We start from the raw sequence: 13769 nt of genomic DNA on the forward strand, positions 1-13769 counted from the left end.
GTGGTGCACATGCCTTTAATCCCAGCACTCAGGAGGCAGAGCCAGGCGGATCTCTATGAGTTTGGGGCCAGCCTGGTCTACAGAGGGAGATCCAAGACAGGCACCAAAACTACACAGAGAAACCCTGTCTCTAAAAAAAACAAAAATAAAATACCAATCACCTCGTGCGTTACAAGAAATATTAGAGTTAACAATGCAATAAATCCTTTAACAGTTATTTCAGATTCAACTACAAGCAAGAAACACAAGATCATTAAACTGGTATTTCTTGTCTTTTGTTTCTCTCATTAGCTCCACGCACTGGTAAGTACTCATAACATTTACAAGTATATACTGAGCAAGAAAACATTCTTTAGGAATACAAATTTAATTGTGATTTTAGTTGTTTGTAGCTGGAGAATTTTTCTCCAGCTCCCACCACCAAGTCCCGCCAGTCCCGGAGCCCACTTATAAAACAAACACACAGACTCTTACATTATTTAAACTGCTTGGCCATTAGCTCAGGCCTATCATTGTCTAGCTCTCACTCTTATATTCAGCCCATTTCTATTAATCTTTACTTTGCCACGTGGCTCGTGGCTTACCGGTACTTTACGTCTTCCTTGTCTTGGCGGTGGCTCCAGCCGGTCCCTCTTTCCTTCCTCCTTCCTCAATTCTCCTCTCTCCTTGTCCCGCCTATACTTCCTGCCTGGTCACTGGCCAATCAGTGCTTTATTTATATCGAGCGATATCCACAGCAGTTGTTAACATTTCTTTTATCACTTTTGAAAATTTCATATGTGTACGTATTTACACAATTTCTACCCAACATTCTCCTTCCTCCAACTCGTTCTGTGTCCTCCCTCTCCATCTCAACTTCATGATTTCTTCTTGATTATTGTTTTACACACACATCTATGTATTCATGTATATACATATGTATAGACAGATACAAATGTATAAATAGACACATAAGTATATATAAATGCAACATATTGGTCCATTCAGTTTTGCTTATTTGGTTTTTGGCTTTGTTTTGTTTGGTTTTGATTTTTCAAGACAGACCTTCTCTGTATAGCCCTGGCTGTCCTGTAGACCAGGCTGGCCTCCAACTCAGAGATTCACCTGCCTCTGCCTCCCAGTGCTGGGATTAAAGTCATGCACCACCACCACCCGGCTGGAGAAAGTGTTTTTTACTAGCCAGTTAGAGCTAGTTAATTGATTGCTATTTGGTTCAGTTAGGCCTTTGAGACTTTCTGCTTCTGAGGTCTATCATTTAGTAGAGGGAAGTTGAAATCATCGACTGTGATAGTGGATTTATCTAGATCTCTTGAACTTCTGGAAGTTTTTGCTCATATATTCTGACCCTTTCTTGTTAGGTGTTGATACAAGGACATAGCTCTCACTTCAAAGGGAATAGGGGATGGTTTATTCTGGAACCAATTATGAGTGGCTATGACCTGGGAACATGGATTCGGGTTACCCAATACGTGTTTCAACCTGACAATAGTTTGATGAAGTTGTTATAATGAAAGAATAGAGAAAACCCTGAATCAAGACCCTTTTCAATGCATCGATGAGATCATCAGGTAGGCAGGCCCAGCAAAGAAGCCTGAGCTTGGGCGGCAGGTGTAGCTGATGATCGTCTCAGCTCTGGGTTGGTGGAAACTGTATATTCCAAAAGATGTCACCTGATACTCACAAGGATGCTAGGCCAGACACAGAAGTGGGCTCTGATGGCTATTAATAGGGCTAATGATAGCCAAGATAAGTCGGCTCTAGATCTGCAACATTCCAAACACTTCCCAACACGGAACTTCTCATCAGTTAATCAGCCTAAAGAATCTTTAACACAGGTGAGGCTTTTTCCTGGCACTTCAGTAGCCAACAGTAAGAACTATTGTGTCTTCGGGAGAACTGACCTCCTTATCATTTAATGCCACTCTTTACCCCTGATAATTTTCTTTCCTTAAAGGTCCTTGTGGTCTAAAATCAATGTAATTACTCCATCTCTGTTTTGGTCAGTATTGGTTGTGTCTATTTTTCATGCTTTTACTTTTTTTTTTTTCTGCCTAAACTGATCTTGAATTCTGGATCTTTTCCCTCCTGCTTCTACCTCCTGAAAACCAGGGTTATCGGCACACACCATCACCGCCAGATCCGTCCTTTCACTTTGAATATATCTGTGTCTTTATATTTAGGAGACATTCCTTATTTGTTTTAAAGATTTTATTTACATAATTATTTTACATGTATGGGTGTTTTGCCTGCATGCATGTCTGTGTACCATGTGCTTTCAGTGTCTCTGGAGGACAGAAGAGGGCAACAGATTTCCTGCAACTGGAATTACAGATGGTTGTGAGCTACCATGTTTGTGCTAGGAATCAAACCCAGGTCCTCTGGAAGGGCAGCCAGTGATCTTAACCGCTGAGCCAACTCTCCAGCCCCCCTTTTAAAAACAAGCTATTCTCTTTCTTTTTTTTTTTTTTGAGACAGGGTTTCCCTGTATAGCCCTGGCTGTCCTGGAACTCACTCTGTAGACCAGGCTGGCCTTGAACTCACAGAGATCTACCTGCCTCTGCCTCCCAAGTGCTGGGATTAAAGGCATGCGCCATCACCGCCCGACAAGGATGGGTCTCTTAATTGAGCACAAAACTCATTTGCAGGGTCTCTATATAAAAAGCCATCTTGCTCCAAGGATCCCCTGTCCTGGACTTTCAAACACTGGAGCGACACATGGGCCACCACCCCCGCCTGTTTTTACACATGGCCACCACACCCACTTGCCTTTACACATGGCCACCACACCCACTTGCCTTTACACATGGCCACTACACCCACTTGCCTTTACACATGGCCACCACACCTGCTTTTATGTAGGTTCTGGGGATTCAAACTCCAGTCCTCATGATTTTGAGGCAAACACTTTATCCGCTGAGCTGGGCCCCAGCACCAAGCCCCTTTTAATCCTCTTTTTATAGTTATTAGTGTAACATTTGAAGTTATACAAATGGTGTGATTATAGCAGTGTGGGAATGATGACTGAGAGACTCTAAGATTGCACACACACACACACGTATCCATATGTTAACAGCCACTAACGGGATATGTGATGCTCTCCGACACTCCTTAGACACACATCTCTTGAAAAACACTGGAGACACAAGAACGGTGTGACTGAGCAGATCTGAGGTGCCACCAAAGTTTCCCTTGATTGCTTTTATGTGTCTCGGATAGGTGGGTGGTACCGGACTGGAAGCCACTTCAATGATTGGGCCTGAGGAGACAGGCAAAAGTCCCACTGGAGCCAGGGCATGGGAGAACCCAAGCTGGTACCGGTATTGCTGTAGACCGGTCAGATCTGCAGGCAGAAGAAAGGACAGGAGGCAACCTGTTAGTGTAAGGAATGTCTTTAAATGCCAACTAGAGGAATCTCTAATTTGCTGTAGTGACATCTGAGAGCTCAGGAAGTCCCATGGGTGACACAATGCAGACAGCCAAGCTTAATCCAGTGAGGGGAGGCTGAGACAGGGCCTCACTATATAGCCCTGGCTGTCCTGGAACTTGCTCTGTAGACCAGGCTGGCCTCGAACTCACAGAGATCCGCCAGCCTCTGCCTCCCGAGTGCTGGGATTAAAGGCGTGCACCGCCACCACCACCACTGCGGAGTTTGATTCTTTTTTGAGAACTGATTACGCTTGAGCCTTTAGATCTTTGGCCCCTGCTCAAATGCAAGTGACCATCGGAGTTCTTCCTGGGATCACCGTGACACGAGAAGCCCCTCAAAAAATCATAAATAGCCGGGCGGTGGTGGCGCACGCCTTTAATCCCAGCACTCGGGAGGCAGAGCCAGGCGGATCTCTGTGAGTTCGAGGCCAGCCTGGGCTACCAAGTGAGTTCCAGGAAAAGGCGCAAAGCTACACAGAGAAACCCTGTCTCGAAAAAACCAAAAAAAAAAAAAAAAATCATAAATAATTTTTACTTTTGTTTATTCTAGTTAAAAGCCATCTTATGCCACACATGGTGGCACATGTCTGTAGTTCCAGAGGCTGATTCAAGAAGATCTCTTGAGGCAGGAACTCAAGACCAGCCTGGATAACACAATGAGACCCCAACTGAAACCAAACCAATGAGCAATCAGGTTTCTCCTTTGGAAAGGCCTTTATTTCTCTTGCATTATAGGAATCCATTCACTTTTTTTTTTTTTTTTTTTTTTTTTTGGTTTTTTTTTTTTTGGTTTTTTCGAGACAGGATTTCTCTGTGTAGCTTTGCGCCTCTTCTGGAACTCACTTGGTAGCCCAGGCTGGCCTCGAACTCACAGAGATCCGCCTGGCTCTGCCTCTCCATTCACTTTTAAAGTGAGTATTGGCTTTATTTGGGGAAAAGGAACAAAGGAGTGAAGGAAGGAGGGAGGAAGAGAGGGAGGAGAAAGGACGAGATTCAGGGGACATGCAAGCTGTGCCCTCTCCTCCCTGCTCTCCCAGAGGAAGATCTGGGGGATCCCATCCAGGTCCCATCATGCTGCAGCACGCAGCGTCGCAAGAACAGCAGCTGCTAACCTTCTTTGGTACCTTATTCATCATGCATTTATTTTATTGAGCTTTGTCAGAGGCAAAGGAGCTCCAGATAAAATTCATGCAATAACCTTTGTCCATTAAAAACAAACAAAACCCCTGAAAACAATGGGCAACGTTAAGGGGACTGGAGGCACGAGGGAGGTCAAAGGTCAAACACCAAAGGCGCAAACTGGGCAAAAAAGACGGCAGTAGTTTTGAGGGAAACTTGCAAGTCCCTGGCCTCCCCAGGATCTAGTCCTCCAGAGTGCAGGCCACAAGACTTGCCACAGGAGCCACTGTCCCGAGCCTTTCTCTTTCCCTTTGGAATGCTCACAGCACTGGCCAGCCGCTGGGGACTGGGGACTGTAACCTGGAAGCCCAGTCCTTTGAAAACCTCTCCTCAGGCTCACCTGCCAGGAGCCCGCCCCCTCTGCCCTGCCCTCTAGCAATGCTGCTTCTGCACTTCTGCTTCCATGCTTGGGGTTCCAGCCATCTTGCACAGGTTAACAGCTGCCACCCCACACCATTACTGCATTGAAGATGTGTTTACTTGTTCATATGAGAACTCAGTACAGGCCTGGGCATCTACCCCTCTTCGTGTCGGGGAGTTGCCATGTCCACAGGGGTGTTCAGTGACCTTCCAACCCCTCCCCACCATCTCGCCACACTCTTCTCTAGTGACACTACCCAGGAGCCAGAACGACCTTGTTTAGCAGATGATCACACAGACAGCCACAACTGTCTAATTCTAGCCAAGGGCATGGGAGAAAGGACAGCGCCCTGGGGCCTGTGGCTTCTCTGCTGGCCAGAGAGGGCTCAGGGCTAATAATAGGAGGGGAGATTAGGAACGGATTTGAAGTGCATTGTTATCTCACAGGAATGGCCTTCAAGAGCCTTTCCCAAGCTTTCCCAAGAGCTGTGCCACCCCCCTGATGCTGTGTGGCTGAGGAATACCACTGTCACTTACTTCATCCTCATCAGCTCAACCCCCATGGGTCCTTCACCCCACCCCCGACCCAAGTTTTCTCTCCACGTCTGGTTTCACCTCTGCACTTCTCTGCTTCCATGCGCTTCCTGCCGCTACTTCCCACAAGTCTCCCGACCCCTGGTGTCCCTGGTTCCCACATCTGGCCAATGCCGGCTCCTCCCATTCCACCTTCTCTCCTCCCAGGAGCATCAGTGTTTCCAGCTGTGGGCTCCAGTTTGCTTTTCCAGGCTCGTGGCCTTTGCCTCCCTCCCTAACCCATGCGTGCCAACTCTGTGCCCACTCCTCCTCTGCCCTTACAGCAGAGCTGAACAAACACAGGCCATGGAGGCTGAGGTGGGGCTAATGAGCTCCACTCCCCCGACACCAGGCACGGGGACACCTCTGAGAACAGGGCTTGGGACATGACAGGCTACGGAGGCACCTCGCAGAGCCCAGCCATGGCTATTCTTAGGAACCCAGGCCCACAAAAGGACCTTCACTTTGTCTCATTCCACCCCCACAGAGTTGCTCTTGGCAGCCAAGGCTGTAATCTCAGAGACGAGGGGCCCAGCACGGGCCCCTTGCACAAGCCCAATCCTCTGCCCTGGTTTCTCTCCACCATGAGGCACTGCCCTTGGGCAAGGTCACCTCCCCTGTGACAAACACACACAGCGGCCAAGCTCTGACACTCTTTCTACAGTCTTGGCCTGTCCAGAGCCCGGTGGGGCCAACCTCTGGCAGCCCCACCCTTGGACTTTGCAGACAGCCTCATCTGCTCTTCTCTCCCACTCTCCAAAAAAAAAAAAAAAAAAACCAACCACCACATTCTCCTGCTCCTTTCCCGTTCTTCCTGCTCAGAATGGGTCAGCTCTTCTAGCCTGGTAAATTCTGAACCCTTTTCTACAGCCTCATCTCTTCAGACTTCGGGGAGTCTGCCCAGCTCTCAGTTTCTATCTGTCCACAGGCCCAAGCACAACTCTAACCCTCAGGCCGCCTGCAGCTCCTGGAAGGCAGGCATCCCATGAAGAAAGCAGCAGCCAGCCCCTAAGGTCCCTTCTTCGAAATGTGACTTGGAGCCTCAGATCAGGGAGTGACTTACTACCTTCTCCCATGCTCAGAAAAGCTGGCATGTGTGTGTCTATTCATTGACTTAATCTGTTTTTAATTCTTGTTCGGAAAGTTGGACACTCGGTGGTGGGCTACATGTCTGTGCAGTACAGGAACATCAGAGAACATTCTACCCAATTCTTAAAGAACAGCAAGGGCCCAACCCAGAGGTAAGGGAGCCATCCCAGGCCTGGGTTATAGGTTGAGCCTCTAGACCTATAAACATTGTAATTCTAGGATAAATCGCAGACATTGAAACATGAGCAAAGGCTGACCCTGGGTCTCTAGGCATGGTTTATTTCTCAGACCTCTATGTACCCATTTTACCTTAAGAGCAGAGACCTCTGGAGACTGAGATGCTTGTCAGGCCAATCAGTGAGAGCCAAAGACTGAGAGTGAGGGACTCGGTAAGCTCCAGGACAAGCTCCCTCCATGCGTTTGTGGAAGTGAGGAGGGAGTCCTCTGAGCCTATGCATCTGCGAGTCCGTCTCATACTCTCTGAGTATTTACAAGCCACCCTCCTAAGTTCCAGAAAGAGAGCTGGGAATGAGAAAACAGTACCAAAAAAGACAAAAGGGAACAGAGAACAAAGCAAGGAGATCTCTCTTCACCCCTACCCCACGTGCTTGGGGCTGCCTTATCTGAAAAACAAAATAAACCATGCTATCTGGCCTGCTTCCCTTCGGTCAATGTTTGGTCTCATTCATTCCATTTGCCGAATGACTCAGTTGAAAGGCATAACCCCCACTGCCTGCACTTCCTATCCCATTCTTTATTAACTCTCATCCACCCCATCCTTCTCCTTAATTAAATCAGCAGCCAGGCTCTGCCTGTGACTCTCTGGAAGCTGCTTCCTGCAAGATGACCCAAGTTCTCTTCTCTGTCACTTGGCCTTTCTTTGGAATCTGACACTACTGGCCACCTGCTCCTCTTGAAATACTTCTGTGATTTCTAGGAAACCTTCTCTCTTCTTATTCTCTTTGACTCTTTTTTTTCCCTCTTCCTAATCTTTAGTGTGTGTGGTGTATGTGTGTATGCACATACATGATGTGTGTAGACATTCTAATCTTTAATGTGTGTGTGTGTGTGTGTGTGTGTGTGCGCGTGCACATGCATGGTGTGTGTAGACATCTAATCTTTAGTGTGTGTGTGTATGTATGTGCACATGCATGATGTATAATTGATATTTTCATGCTACAGTACACATGTAGAAGTCAGAGCACAATTTTTCAGAATTGGTTCCTTCCTTCCACATAATTTTGAGGCAAGCCCTCTTTTCTGCTCTGCTGCATTTTCCAGACTAGCTAGTCCCAACAATTCTCCGGGCTTCACCTCCCATTTTGCCATAGGAGTACTGGAATTACATATGCTTGTTACCATATCCAACATTTTATTTTATTTTTTAAAGATTTATTTGTTTTTTATGTTAGGAGTGTGTGTGTGTGTGTGTGTGTGTGTGTGTGTGTGTGTGTGTGTGTGTGTGCTGCATGGATGTCAGGGCACCACAGGCATGCAGTGCCCATGGAGGCCAGAAGAGGGCGTTGGCCCCTGGAAATGAAGTCACCAATGGTTGTGAGTTGCCATGTGGGTGCCAGGACCTGAGTCCTCCGCAAGAGCATCGGTGAGCCGTCTCTCTAGCCCACACGCAGCTTTTTTTTTTTTTTTTTTTTTTTTTTAAGATTTATTTATTATGTATACAGTGTTCTGTCTGCATATACACCTGCAGGTCAGAAGAGGGCACCAGATCTCATTATGGATGGTTGTGAGCCACCATGTGGTTGCTGGGAATTGAACTCATGACCTCTGGAAGAACAGCCAGTGCTCTTAACCTCTGAGCCATCTCTCCAGCCCCTTAAAGTTTTGCTCTGTCTTTTTTTTTTTTTTAAAGATTTATTTTATTTATTATGTATACAGTGTTCTGCCTGCATGTGTCTTTGCAGGCCAGAAGAGGTCACCAGATCTAATTGCAGGTGGTTGTGAGCCACCATGTGGTTGCTGGGAATTGAACTCAGGACCTCTGGAAGAGTAGGCAGTGCTCTTAACCACTGAGCCATCTCTCCAGCCCCACACGCAGCTTTTTAAAGTGGACTCTGGGATCAAGCCCAGGTCATCAGACTTCTTCTGGGCTCACCTTACCATCTCCGTCTAGTCTCTGTGGGCTTCTTCTTTCCTTTCCTTCTTCCTTGGGCTGTGGGTCTCTCTTGAGTCTTTCCTCTTGTCTCCAAGCTCATGGCATCTCACACCACCACAAGGTAACCAGCTCTCAGCCACCAGCCCTACCTGCCAGGCCACAATTCTCACCTGCTACTGGGACACAAAACATGTTCTATTAGTTGTCCCCTGTTACCTCTAACCCGCTCACACCGAGTCTCCATCCTGCCCGTCTGAGGGCTTGCCCCCTTTGTGCCCCCCCCCCATCCTTGCTGATGCCCTCCCGTATGATTTTTCCTTCCCAATCTCCCGGAGCCAGTCTGCTGAAGTGCATTGTATCCTCTCCTTAGGAATGCCTACCAGTCTGGTCCTCCCCTCTCATACCTCTCAACTTTGATTGAGGCTTTAACCTCTGCTACAGTCTCCTGACCTCTGGCCTCTCCTCCCCCCAGGACCCAGCCGGACCCTCACACTGTCCTTAAGATGTCACACTGACCATGGTCTGGAGCTGCAGTCACTCTTCATTGCTCTCACGATGATATTGTACATTTTGCTGGTCTGTGAAATATGGCAGATGGGTAGAAAGCACTCTGGAACAAAGCCGACCCAAGCTTAAATCCTAAGGCCACATTCCCTGCCTGACTTTGGGCAACCATCTTATTCCCTTCGAACCCCACTGCTGACGCACAGACTGTCATTTGAATGACAGACGGTTGTATTCACTGAGATGTGTCTAACTCTGTGCCGAGAGGTACTCACATATAGACCATGAAAGCTCACGTTTTTTTTTTTCCTTTCCACCTGACATCTCCAAAACCACACAGCAATCTGACAAGAGAGGTTTCCCTCAAGTCCTTTCTAACTCACCACACCATTCACCATCCACGCTTTGGGCCATACTGATTTTCACTGCTGGGAACATAGATTGGTAAACAGTGTTTCTCAAAGACCTCCCCTCCTTTAAACTCCAGGTCTGTGTTCCCACCTTAATATATGTAACTGTGTTGGGCTCATAGAGGAAGAGATTTTTAGCCTCTGGGTCATTCTAGATCCAGGCCCTGTTTCATTACAGATGGTTGTGAGCCGCCTTGTGGGTGCTGGGAATTGAACCCAAGTCCTCTAGAAGAGCCTCCAGTGTTCTTAACATCTCTCTACTCCTCCCTCTTTGAGACAAGGTCTCTTTTTATAGCCCTGGCTGTTGTAGAACTCACCCTGTAGACTAGGCTGGCCTTGAACTCATAGAAATCTACCTGTCTCTGCCTCTTGGGTGCTGGAATTGACATGTGCCACCACATCCAAATTTTCTCCTCTTTTTAAAGAAAGATTTATTTACTTTTGTTTTACATGGATGGGTTTTTGCCTATATGCATGCATGTACATTATATGTGTTCCTAGTTCCTGTGGAAGCCAGAAGAGGTCATCAGATCCCTTGGAATTGGAGTTATAGAAGGTTATAAGCTGCTGTGTGGGTTCTGGGAAACAAACCCAGGTCTTCTTCAAGAGCAGCAAGTGCTCTTAACCAGTGAGCCATCTCCCCAGCCCCATCTTTTGCTCTTTTTCAGTTTGCCCATTTTTTAAAATATGCATACTGTCCTGATTAGTTTTGTTGTTGTACCAATTTGACACAACTAGAATCATTTGAAAAGAAGCAACCTCAATTGAAAAAATGCCCCCATCAGGTTGGCCTTCTTGATTCATTATTGATGTGGGAGGGCACAGTTCAGTGTGGGTGGTGCCAGTCCTAAGCAGGAGGTCCTGGATGCTATAAGAAATCAGAATGAGGGGCTGGAGAGATGGTTCAGTGGTTAAGAGCACTGCCTGTTCTTCCAGAGGACCAGAGTTCAATTCCCAGCACCCTCATGGCAGCTCACAACCGTCTGTAACTCCAAAATCTGACACCCTCACACAGACATGCATTCAGGCAAAACACACACACACACACACACACACACACACACACACGCATATGAAATCAGAAAAGCAAACCAGCAAGCATTTAGTTCCTGCCTCCAGGTTCCTGCCTTGAGTGCCTGCCCTGACTTCCCTCACTGATGGAGCATGGATGGACCTGAGAGTTGTAAGCCGAAATAAACCCTTTCCTCCCAAGTTGCTTTTGATCATGGTGGTTTTTTTTTTGGTTTTGTTTTTTTTTTTTTTTTTTTTTTTTTTTTTTTGGTTTTTCGAGACAGGGTTTCTCTGTGTAGCTTTGCGCCTTTCCTGGGACTCACTTGGTAGCCAGGGCTGGCCTCGAACTCACAAAGATCCGCCTGGCTCTGCCTCCTGAGTGCTGGGATTAAGGGCGTGCGCCACCACCGCCTGGCGGATCATGGTGTTTTATCATAGCAGTAGAAACCCTAACTAAGGCATATACTAAAGAATTACCAAGTCAGCTTGAGGATAGTAACAGCAGCAGAATCCTGAGAGCTGAGAACTCGGTAGTTACTCGGTCCTTGAAGTTGGGTGATTCAACAGTCAGGGCATTCCCGCAATGGCTGTGTTTCGTTGGCAGAGTCTCATGAGAATCCCTGGCTGTCCTGGGAGTCTCTATGTACACCAGGCTAGCCTCAAACTCACAGAGATCTGCTTGTCTCTGCCTCCTGAGTGCTGGGACTAAAGACCTATACCATCTTGCTAAGCTATGTTGCCCAGTTTTTTCACATAACAATACTCTATCCTTCTCCTTCAGAGGTTGCTACATCCTTGGCTGATCCTAAGATCAGGGATATCTGAGGATTCCTGGCTGTCCCACCTCCTGAGGGCTACCATTTAGCCTGTCTCCTCCCTATAACCTGCCTGCCCATCTCCACCAGCAGCTTCACGCAGAGTCCCTGAGATTTTCAGGCCAGGACACAAAAAGCATTAAGCTGGGCCAACTTCTGGGGGTCTTGGGGTACACATTGGTCATGAGAGAAGTTCCACAGACAGCAGCAGAGCAGCGGTAGCTTTTCTGGCTCAAGGTTAGCCTGTGAAGATGGGTTGGGTCTAGGTCCACCTGAAGAACATAGCCTTCAACTGAGGAGACGTGGTGGGGCTGAGGAAAATGTGCGGGCCGAGGACTTACAGCGGATGACTGGCCCTGCTGTCTGCAGTCTGAATTCCTGATGTCCGTGTTTTTTAGGATAAAAACTTCCCACTGTGAAGTCCGTTATGTGCTGGTGTGTGCTAAGCCCTTCACTTATGACTAGTCTCCACGGGCTCCGCAAACGAACACATTGATGACAAAACGTACGTGACTGAGCTAGACCACACAGCTAGAAACTGAGGAGCTGGGTCTCCAAGTGGGTCTCTGCACCCCTAGACAGCCCCTTCTAAGTTCCCTCGGGCTTCTAAGACAGTGTCCCCTCCAAACACTCTTGCAGAAGAGAGCTACCTGCCTACAGCACTCTGATTGAATCCGGGCTGCCTCTCCAGCTGGCCCTCATCTATCAAGAGGAGAAGGGAGTCTGGGCTATTGTGGCGGCTGGCATGCAGAGTACAAAAGATTTTGGAGCCAGCCGGAACACAAAAGAATGACAAGAAGTAGCAGCTGTTTGTAAAGGGAAACCTGAGACAGGCTAGCTCAGCTCCCTAATCCCGGGCCCATGTGGAGCCAGGCACAGGGTCCCCCAAGGTCAGAGATTCTAGGGGCAGGCCGCTAGGAGAGCTGCCTCCCGCTCCCAGGTCTCCTGTCTCCTGTTCACAAACAACTGATGCTTCCTTCCTTCTCTTGGGCCAGATGCCTACCTCTTTTGTCTCCTTCTGTCCCTCTCCCTGTGGGTATTGGGATTCCTTTTAGATTTCTCTCTTTTCACGCTCAGGTATCTTCTGGTTTAGCCTTTGTGCCTCCCGCCCCCTCCCACCTCACCCTAATTCCTGGTAGTAATTTTAGCACACTTTCCGCTGGTCTCCACTGGCACGTTCACAGCAAATGGCTCCTGTTTGGGCCTGACATTTGATCAGTGTGGTGACAGAGCCCAGACAATGCCTGGGGGCAGGGGGTGGGGTGGGGGGTAGGGAGGCAGATCACCTTCCTTCCACTCAGGCCTTATTTGGTCTACCTTGGCAAAGCGGCCCTCCCTCCAGCCCCTCTTTATTTATAGCATCTGCTCTGTCTCCTTTGTCTTGTCGGCTGTCACTCTGCAGTGCACTGCACAATTGCCACCCACTCCTCACATGGGTAGGGCCCCCACTCTCCCCGCTAGGAACGTGCATGTGTGCAAAGCACACCGGCTGTGCACGGGGGGGGGGGGGGGGGGGGGGGGGGCACCGCTACAAACAATTGGACAAAGCTGCCTGGAGCAGGGATCTTTGTTTTGGTTCATTGTTCCGTATCCCCATCGACTAGAACGGTGCCAAGCTCATAGTAGACACTCAGTAAATACTTGCTTAGGAAAGGATGGGCAAAGCCACCCAACCTTCCAACAGCAGCAAACGGAAGGAAGACTCCAAAGCAGGTGTTGGAGGGGCTGGAGACGGGGTGGGAATTTTTAAGGACACCAGACCCTCCAATCTGGGATATGAGACAGAGAACTTAAAGTTAGGAAAGTGATTTATATTCTGCATTGGGGACATTGAGAACAATACACCCAAATACCCACAGACCAAAGCCCTCCAAACCTGGAAGGAGGCGGAAAAGGGGAGTGATTATGTTACTAATTGTAGAGACAGTTTCCCAATCCCTCAGCCAATCCCTCCACCACGCAGGCCAGCCCAGTGTAAAGACACTGGCTTTACAATGGCTCACCTGTGTCCCAGGCATTATTTATCCATTTATGCACCTGTGCCTGAGCCCTATTCCTGAGCAGGGCAGGGCGGCATCTTTATGCTTGGTGCCTTGTGCTTAGAAAGCTAAAAGAGTATGAAAGAGCAGCCTTCCTCCAATCCTGGAGGTCCCTCCTAGTGAGGCTGATCCATTAATATCTGGCAAGGTCTGGAAGGGACCCCCAAAATTTGTTCTACTGGGCATATCAGCAGAAGGAGCTGCTCCTTAGCAACTGCAACCTCATGCTTGAGGACTGCAGAGCTCCAGC

At 48.2% G+C, this 13769-nt stretch overlaps 1 long non-coding RNA gene across 9 annotated transcripts in view; it reads right to left on the bottom strand.

Moving 5' to 3' along the window:
* Positions 1-470: 470 nt before the first annotated feature.
* Positions 471-13769, bottom strand: part of LOC128107411 (uncharacterized) — a 30682-nt gene continuing 17383 nt past the window's right edge. For 3 of the 9 annotated variants that reach the window (XR_008217073.1, XR_008217071.1, XR_008217070.1), the window contains 3 exons: positions 9257-9318; positions 8741-8913; positions 471-3340 (listed from right to left, as the gene is read on the bottom strand). This is a non-coding gene — a long non-coding RNA (uncharacterized LOC128107411). Of the gene's footprint in view, positions 3341-8740; positions 8917-9256; positions 9319-13769 lie in introns of all 9 variants that reach the window. The other 6 variants (XR_008217075.1, XR_008217072.1, XR_008217078.1 and 3 more) reach the window with 5 other exon arrangements.

The sequence above is a fragment of the Peromyscus californicus genome, unplaced genomic scaffold (genome assembly GCF_007827085.1).
Source record: "Peromyscus californicus insignis strain IS unplaced genomic scaffold, ASM782708v3 Scaffold_12__1_contigs__length_115047231, whole genome shotgun sequence".
Classification (NCBI taxonomy): Eukaryota; Metazoa; Chordata; class Mammalia; order Rodentia; family Cricetidae; genus Peromyscus; species Peromyscus californicus.